The following is a 9,938-nucleotide window of genomic DNA, read 5'->3' on the forward strand; positions in this document are numbered from 1 at the left end:
GATCCCTGCTGCTTTCCGTTCCTGCATAGGCTGCCCCCCATACTCTCATTACCACTTTTTTACAACCCTTCCCTGTTTTCTTTCCAACCTCGTTTTCCTTCCTTTCCTTTTCGTGCTGTTTGCTCTTGCATAAACTCCCCTCCATCACCCGTCTCTTCCTTTCTTTACTCACTTTTAGCAGACTCTCCGCAGAGGGAAGGGTCTGTCTCACCGGGGAAGGCAGCGCAGCGGAGCCCAGGCGCCGTACCCTGCTCAGCCGCAGCTCCTGCTGCCAGTGCCTCTGCAGCCTTTTCCTCTCCTCTCCTTTCTCTGTCTGTTTCCATCAAGGATGCAAAGTCTTTTGGAAAGCCTTGTTTGAGGAATGCCCATGTTTCTGGTATTGTATGCCCCGGTTCTCCCTCTTAAGTAGTTACAGCAGCTCAGCCCAGCTCGGATGAATTTTGCCATGCAGCGATGCCTTGTGTTGTGCCTTACTGCCACCAGGTAGGATGGCAGCTGGGTATTTTTTCAAGTTGAAATGTTATTTAGGGTCTAAACTTGAGCTTATGAGGCATGTGCAAAATTCAAGTCCGTTAGCACTTCGTTGCTAATCGATTCTAGAAAGATAAGCCATGAGAGTATTTTCACTCCCATTTTGGAGTGCTCTGTTGTCCGGAGCTAACTCGGGCACCCAGGGGCCATTTTAGCTGGGAACTTTCCATCCCTCTGCTGCGTATCCATGTGAGAAAAGAAATTCTGACTCAGACTGCAGATAGATAGAGACCCCATAGAAAAATAAGCAGTCACACCGAGTCCGGGCTAAGAACACTAACAGAGCCAAAAGGTCAGATGGTAATCCCATCTCTGCAAAGGGACATGAAGATAATGTTGATTTTCTTTTTAAATAGCCAAGTGTGTTGGGCAGAGGCTTATGTCATGGCAACTCCTGGCCTGTGTGTAGCACTGTTTTTCTTGCACTCGCTGGATATCCAGCGCCTTTTATGTCCTATGTGTTTGGTCAGTCACTTCAGTCATCCTTGGGCTTTCATACCGTGTCGGTGGCCTGACCGAGGAAGGGGGCAAGGAGTGCAGGTGGGAGCACAGCCGCACTCTGGCAGCGTTTTCCAGCCCTGGCACAAGCCCCACGTGTGCGGGCGGCCCCCACGTTGCCATGCTCCCTTTCCAAGCCTCCGCGTTGCTCCCTCACTGACTGCCTTTTGTGAAGAGATGGAGCTAGCGGCGGTATTTCTGCTTCCAGCGCCACGCTGGGGGAAGTCAGGAGTCCTGGGCTGTAAGCGATGCTGCCCTGCAGGCAGCCGGGAGCGGAGCTAAATATACATCTCCTGTCCCCCGCCGCGGCCGTTCACAGCTGAAGGGCAAGCGGCTGCCGTCTGGGATGAGCTGCCGTGGGAGCTGGGCTTGGAGGAGCCTGAGGCTTGGCTTTGCAGCCTAAAGCTAGCAGAGAAAGTAAAATATCACAGATGTTTGTAATTAATCCCGTGTAAGAGCTAAATCTCAAATTACCCTGCTTGTTCTCCTCTCCGTGGCTTTGCAGATTTTCCGGGTAAAATGCTGTTGTCTGTGTGACAGAAGGACTTGCTGTCTGGAGTAAAAATCTGAATTTTAACTACAGAGGAACAGCCGCTTTCTAGATTACTACTTCTCCTTCTAACTTTCTTGGCACTGGGCTCAGGTTTCTTCACAAAGATAGGGAATCATGGCTGCATTCACCTATCGTTCTTTTCCTGTCTGCACATTTCAGCGCAACCTTAGCAAGGCATGGAGGCAAGGGCGGGGGCTCCTTGAATTTAGCAGCGCTGGACTTGATGCTTCTCTGTGTGTCTGTTTGGGCACCCTCATCGGGTGTTACTGGGAAGTGTTATTTGGGCAGTTCCAAGGACTGCTTAACAGGTACTTTGGGTTGTGTAAACATCTTGTGAAAGTGCTCCCACCTCACTCTGAGCGTGGGGAGAGCTCAGGTGCGATGCTCGCTGCCCTGCTGAGCTCTGCTGAACGGAGAAGCATTCCTGGGGTTTACCAAAAGGCCTAACACTGGGGTTTTGGTTTGATTTTTGCATCGGCACCTAAGAAATCTGCTTGCCTGAGGAAGTATGGTTTATGGGTTTTAGCATTCAACAGAAAAGTTTCCCCTTTGAAGGAGCTGTCGGTGCGTGTGCAGGGTGTAACTCTTCAGGCAGCGGCAGCGATGACCCCTGCCCAAAGCCCGTGTGTTTGGGAGGAAGTTCAGGCTGTTATGTTGATACCTTTTTTTATCTTTTTAATGAAACCTCCTTCCTGCCATTTCAGAGGAGAGGAGGGTTTGACGTCATGTGCTGATGAGTCACTGCTTTTAACAGGCCAGCAAGCAGGGATTGAGAGTGCTGTCTGGAGCAGCTGCTCTGTTAGTCATTCACAAAAAGCCCAGAGAAAGCTCAGGGGGAATGCTTGTGAATAATTAAATTTCTGTTTTCATTATGAAGACTTAGTTGATTTACCTGGATCCAGGTACTAGGAAGTGAGGGAGGAGGACGATGACACCACCGATGCATTGATACAACTGTAAATAGCTTTTGGATAGTCATGGGTGTCAGTCAAGCATATACATGATTTAAGAGTTTCACGCAAAGCTTATGTAATAAAGCTCTGACTGTCAGCTGCATCTCACTTGCTGCAGCCACTTCAGCCATACCCATCTTTTCTAGAAGAGAATTCTTGGGGAAGCAAATGCCCTTGATAGGGCAAGGCACGGATTTTACTGACAGGCTGAAGATCTGGCATATGTCGTAGCCTGAAGTCATGTATTCTCAAAGGAAGCAGAGTTGTCCAGGTTTGCTCACTCACAGTTTTCCTGCTCATAAACACCTTTTGTCATTTTGAGTTAATGCTGAATCAGATCTTGGCAAGATAGGTTGCGCTCATCCTTGTTTTGATGAGCTTTAAACTTCAGTTGCCAACAAGCAATGATCAGAGAGTCCATTAGATACTGCTTTGGGTGGGTAGGAATCTTACTTCAGCGATGGTCCAAACTGGATAAACTCCTACATGGTGAATTATTCACTGCTCAGCTCTTCCTCTTCTAGGTTGTTCAAGTGTCTTAGAGAAGAGCTGCTGCCTTTTACCCAGAGGTAGAACTAGATGGGCAGTTTTGCTCCCAAAACAAGCCCATACCCTGAGTGCTCAGCTGAAGCTGCCTCAGCACAGAAGCACTTGGCTTTGGCAAAACGTTGGGTGTAGCTTCACCTACAGAGTTGGAGTGCTGGGACCATTAGGGGAGGGGGATTGCCTACAAATATTTGCTTTAATTGCCTATAGGGTGTGAGTAGAAAGTTGTTATTCTGGCTGACAGAGGAACAATGGGAAAAAACCCACACTATGAGACCATTTGAGTCTGAAGAACCTTTCTATCTTTGGGCATTGTTTTCATGGATTTATGATACTCCACTGATGTGTAGGCAGAACCTAATTAGCTACAGCCATTGAAAGAGCAAACTTTTAAATAATTTGTTGAAAACGGGGTATGTTTTTCTTCTTTCAGCACTGTGGCCAATTTACTGTGGATTTACCTTCTTGAATTGATTAGTAGAGAAGTTTAATTGATCATATCAACTTCTCCATACCCACATTAGCCCCAAATTCTAAAGCTTCTTACAGCAGTGAAATGCACTTACTCAGTAGGCTGCACTGTTCTTGATAGATGGAAAAAAAATGTTGATAGATGAAACAAGATAGTATCACTGTGGAAGAGAGAGTTGTCCTAGAAATGCAGTAGCTGATGATTTGCCATTTCTGTATTGAGATGATTTCCAGAGCCCACTTCTCAGTCTGCAGATACGATGGCCAGTCTGGACCTCTTCAGAAGAGTTGGCCTCATTCCCTGAGCAGATACGTGCCTCCTGGGTGGCTATTTAGGTATTTAGGGGGGACAGCAAAGGACCAGCAGAGATGATATGTGAAATCTTATGGGGGAAGCAGAGGATTTCACTGGAATGGTTGAAATCTGGGATGCCAGAAACAGACCGACCGTCCTGAGCAGAAAAACCAGAGCCAGAAGGACAGGGAGAGTGGTGGGCTAAATAAGCAGCTGAGCTTTAGCTCTTCTGAAGAGCAGCAGAAGTAGAGATAAATAAAGGCCAGAGGAACACTGGAAAGGCTTCTCTGCAGAGCTGCAGGAATTGGCATTGGTGGAGAAAGCAGGAGGTCCCTGCTGAGGAGTTCAGAGGACAGCTGGACTGGCTCTTTCCCAAGAGGACCGGTGATGAGCCTGAGGAGTAGTAGGTTCTGGGACCGGGGTAGCTAATGTGTCAGTGTGGTGAGTTTGGGGTCGTTAAGGTTTGTGTGCTGTCTGTAAGAGATAACAGGTGTTCTGGGTCATCACACAGGCTAGCTACAGAGAGACTGGGAACAAACTGGGACTGAACTGGGAGAGCAGGATGGGAAAACAAGTAATGCTGTGCCCTTTTTGCAAGGGTGACCTGGTATCTACCAGGGGACATGGGAAGGAAAATTTTGGACTTCACATGGCAGAACAGAAGCACTGAAGAAACTGGCAGTGAACGGGTTGTATCTAGCTTTTCAGATCATTGTAGTAGTGGGTAGTGTTGTCCATGCAAACCGATGGAAGGCGTGATCAGAAGGAAACAGCATTTGCATTGATTTTGGCAGCAGTAGAGCTCAATTTACAGATGTTGGCAGTGAGAGGCTTTGTATATTACCTGTCCTGAGCGATTGGAGATCATGAACCAGGTGTCTGTCTTCCCCATTGAATCACAGCCTGAGAGAAAGGATGCCTGGAATGGCTGATTTGTAACCTTCGTCCTGTGGCACATCCTTCCTTGAGCTCTTCGTGTTTGTCTTCTGCCTTTTGAGCCTTTGAGATTCCTATGCTCGAGTTCCCTATTAATTTTAAGGCTTTGAGAAACTTAATATTTAAAGCTGTGATTCCAGTAAATGAATGACATTGTGAGTATACCTAGCTTTATTAACAACTACAGATACTGTGAGATTTGAATTCTTCAGCATCACAAGATGCTGAGCTAGGGACGTGGGATAGAGCCCAGTCTGAATATCATGGCTTAGGGTGGTTATTTGTACTGGCAGGGGAAAAGGCATCAGCAAAGCAAATCGTGTTGCTTGCAGATGGAGCATATTTTGTATGGCATACAGTAATGATGAAGGTCATCTTTCAGAGCAAAGCTGCTATTGAAAAGTTGAGGAATATTGAAAACAGAGGAAATCAAACAGGAACTTACGAGGTATGAGAATAAAACAAAATCAAAAGGAGGAAAGCGGTTAAAAATCTAAAAAGAACACAGTTTCTGAGGCCTTATGACAAATGTTCATTCTACAAAAGATGCTTTCCTTCTGTTGCTCATTAAAAAGGGTCCTACTGAAGAGTTATTGTTCCCCGAGAAATCAGATGCATTGTGTAGTCAAATATCATACTAAAAAAGAAAAGGATGTCCGGAAAGATGCGGATGCAAGAAAGCAATAAAGCCTGAAGAGGTTATTAAAAGCCAGACAGAGAAATTGGCTGTGTGAGGTGTATTACAAAACTGAGAAGCAATCAGCAACAAGAAATCCTCTGGGACACCAAAGCCTAAGCCTGCATGTAGTCCTGAGCGCCCGGGAGCCTCCGCTCTCCCTCTCCCGGAGGTCTTGCCGTGTGGATGAAGGCAGCGGACAGCCCTTCCTCTGGCATTTCTGCGGCTGGAGGCGTTCTCTGTGGGAAGGGCTGGCAGGTTTAAAAACAAGTTTGAAAATTTTCCCTATTCTCCAGCCACATTTTTTTTTTCTCCTAACTGCAAAGGAAGGATAGGGTTTTTTTTAAAAATAACTGATTCAGCCAGCCATTTAATCTCTTGCTCTCTGTACCCAGCAAAAAAGTGTGAGTTTGTCTGGAAAAATAATAATTGGAGAAAGATTAACACAAGGGACCCGAACCATCTGCAATTAAATGGTGGGCTCTGGAACCTTGCAGCAGCTGAGGTCAACAGTAACCAGCAATTGCCTAGTGAGTTTTGACATAAGTTGTGGTGTCAGGGGTCCAGGGGTAAGTATCAGCCCCGTGCCATTGCAGGGTGGGTATTCCCACCCTCAGGCTCCCTCATCGGAGCGCAAGCTTCTCTGCTTGCCTGCCTTGGTGCTCCCAGTGATCACAGGCCTGTGGGGTAGGAGAAAGAAAGAAAGAAAAACAACTGGTTGCTGGTCAAATAATCGGGTTTTGTCCCTCGCTTCTGGCCTCTCGGTTTGGGCTGGGGAGAGCTGGTCTGGAGGCCTCGAACCTGCCGGCTCTCCGGGGCTGCAGTCAGTATCTCAATCACACTGCAAAGCATTAGGGAGTTCTCATAATGCCATAGCCTGTTACGTCCGATGTTTCATCATTAATTATTGACAGAGCACTCAAAGATTGGATTGTGTTATTTCCGTTCTTTGTTTCTTTTATAAGAAAAAGAATGATTTCTAAAGTTAAATTTAAAAAGTTCAAAACTTTAAAGAGAAGCCCGTGCTCCCATGCCTGAGGGACAGGTTTGTTTTCTTATATGGTCAGGAATAAGTTTTTATTCCAGCTTCCATCCTTGATCCAACAGCGCGTGATTTACAAAGGGCTCCGTGTCCCCTGTAAGCTGACACATCAGGTAGCTGCCGGCACATCAGCTATAAGCTGTTCTCACAGGTACGGTGCCAAAGGCAGGAGAGTAGTTCCGACTTTGGTGCTGTTATTAACTACTCCCTGCTCCTTCAAAGTGGCTAGCAGGCATCCTCAGCACCGGGCATGGCTCGAGTCGATGCCCACAAAGACAGCAATGCCTGCTGCACCCCCTGCCCTGGCAGCCTGATCTTGCCTGTCGCGAGCACCGTCCCCCTGTGCCGTGCCTTGCGGCAGGGATTCTGAGCATCCCTGTGAAGCTGTTCTCTGTTCCGAGAGTGTGGCACCTTTTCTCTGTGGAGAGACGAAGACGTGCCTTTCTTTTCAATCCCAGCCTACTGGAAAACAAGGTCAACCTGGCTGTTTTGGAACAGATGGCTTCCTTCCACCTAGCGGCATTTCGCTGGCTAAATGGAGCCTGACTATACATAAATATCAAATGCAGCTATATGTCAGTTTGTAAGTATAGTAGCAAATTGCAGGGTTAGGAGAATTTAGAGCTGATGAAAAAATGACCAATTTTTTCCCCCCAAATCAGTCAGCACTTTTTTTCTTTACCTTCAACAGTCATCCTTTAAACTAAGCTAAGCTGGCTGGTGACGGGTTATCCCAGTCCCTCCTGGGGAAGGTTTTCAGTGGAAGATGACTGGGAGCAACTGCACGAGAAGACTATGGGTGGATTAATTGGACACGGAAGGACTGACTGACTGTTCCCAAGTAAACGCATGCTGTTGTCAGTTTTGCTTCTTTCTTTTCAGCACATAGGGAATGATTGTGCCCCAAATTCTTGTCCGTCTGTATTACAGCATGCTCGGGGGTGGGGGGAGGAGTGACCTACATGCCTTACGCAAGAGCGCATTATTTGAGATTTCCTGTGTTTTTCAGGATGTCTGCATGCTTCTCCTGGTCCCAGAGAAATAATTTAGATGATACGAATTAATGATTTCAAATATTATTTGTGCAGAAGGGAGGAGGACCATATGACCCCCAGGGGCTCACTCCAGCTCTATTTTCTATGGTTTTGAGAAACCGGGCGGCACCAACAGTGACTGCCACTGGTGCAGGCTTTTTCCCCCCCTGTGCAGAAGAGCAACCCAGGCAGCGTGCGGCCAGCCCTGACTTTCCAGGGGTGGCGTTCAGAGCTCTCCCCTCCAGCTTTATCTCATTAGCTCTTTTCAGAAAACACAGCCAAAATATAATCCAATCACTTTGGCGGTCAGAGGCCCTGGCTCAGCATCGGACACTCCGGCTCAGTAGCGAGAGATGCTGCTTTGTGACTCATTTCCTCGCCTGGGTCACTGAGTCACCGTCCCTCGTTATTGCTCAGAACTACCTGAAAAAGGCTGAATGGATTCCCAGGCGCTCGGTGTTTAGATGTGGAAGGAGGCACCTAAAGACATGGGGGTTTGTCGCCCCCTCCAAATCACCATGAACTCTGTTGCTATATAGGTAGAGGTTTAGCAAGCTTGCTTGAAAGCCTGGCTTAAAAATGTGCAGGTTTTCTTTGGCCGATAGGTCATTGCTAGAACAGGACTGAACCACAAACACGAGGACTTCAAAGGGGCTCAAATCTAAGCTAGAGCTGAAATTCTGGCCGGTTTCCAGAGCAGACCAGAACTCAGATCTAGATTTTAAATACAGTCAGCCTTGCAAGTCAAGTACCAAGTTCAAGCGCACAGTCAAGCAAGGACCTTGACCTCGGTCTCCCGGCTGCACCCAGCCATCGTTTACATGCCTTTGTGCTTGTGCATCTGTGCAGGAGGGGAATGGCCACCCGGAATGCCTCTTACCTGCGTGCTCGGCAGCCCGTCAGCCCTCCTGTGCCCAGGTTTCCTTCTGACTGTATGTTTGTGTCCTTCTTTTTAACTGCTGGTTCTGCTTCCAGAAGTGCTGCCTGCTCCCCGCAGGTTTGTCTCTACTGTGTGGTTTCACTCTTGTTGACTGCATCCCAAAGTCTTTGCAGAAGCAAGTCCCTGAAAATTAACTTTCAAAGGTTGGTAATGTGTTTCCCCAGAGCTCATGGATATTTAAATCCCCATTGTTTGGCCTTGCTCATTGTAGGATGTGTCCTCCTCTCCTGATTAAGATGTTTATGAGATACGTACAGTCACATAAGCACGAATAACTGAGATTGATTTGCGGGTTGCCAGCCCTCAGTAACCCCTGATGACTGATGCAGTCGTGGTGTGGTTTGGGCTGTACTGTGCAGCCTCTTGGAGCTGTCTGTACCTTCCTTGCGGCTCTCCTTCCCCTCTGGGAGCAGAAAGGACCATCCCTGAAGCCTGAACCCGGCTTCTGAATTTCTGCACTCTTTTAAGTTTGCTTTTATTGGTTGTACAGGAGACACCTCATGAGGGGACTTAGCAGTGGGGCACTGAATGTCGCCGAATGTTGGGGCTTCTTCATTTGGTTTTAGGCCTATAGCTGCATTTTAGTTAGTCTTCTTTTCCATCACTTAAGTCATATTAAAATACAATCTATGCTTTGGAACAGAAAATTAAATGTACCAAAGGAATTTGAAAAATTATAGCTACCAGGAGCTAAATTTAAGTCTGCATGCAGCTGAGGGGTTTGCTGTTCTTGCAGACAAGTTTTCAGAAAACTCCCTGGGTAAGATGCAGAAAGGTTGCATCATTGCTCTGTCTGGCAAAACATGCCCTAAGAGCAGAATCCTGTTGCTTAGCGACTCGTGGAAGATGATTAACCCTTTCCCAGCACTGCCCAATATTTGTAGGGGAGCCCTCCTGAGGCATCTCTGTGGACAATAATTGAATATGAAGAAACTAATATCTTTAGCTACTAGATGTAGTGATTTATTCATCATTGATGTTAAATGAAGGACTGCCTTAATCTTACTATTAGTTACTGAAGGAGATCGCTTAATCAAAAGTCATTCTTCCCTAGTATGACATGCAATTATTGCAAAGGAAGGATCATGTAATCACAGTAAAGATGGAGTAAGAAGTGATTAAAAATAATTTGGGGGTGATGGTGGTTAATGCTACTGCTGTTATTTCGTCATATGAACTCCAGCATTTCTACAATTTCTGCTAGGTTTAAAGACTGAGTCCGTGTATTGGCATTGCTCTGGCACAGGTGCCTTAAAGCACTGTTGGTGGCAACAGTGGTTAGGGGAGTTCCTCACCTCTCATCTCCTTCCAGTGCAACAGGGAAATTATAAAGGCCATTTCAGCCTGAAAACACTCCTTTTAATTAAAAATGGAATTAATCTCTGAGGTTGATGGGCTGCAAAATTTCAATTTTCTTCTTTGAAAGGTGCCTGAAAATGAGCAAGAGTTGATAAAGCAGGAAT

The sequence above is a fragment of the Egretta garzetta genome, unplaced genomic scaffold (assembly GCF_000687185.1).
Source record: "Egretta garzetta isolate BGI_Z169 unplaced genomic scaffold, ASM68718v1 scaffold161, whole genome shotgun sequence".
Taxonomy (NCBI): domain Eukaryota; kingdom Metazoa; phylum Chordata; class Aves; order Pelecaniformes; family Ardeidae; genus Egretta; species Egretta garzetta.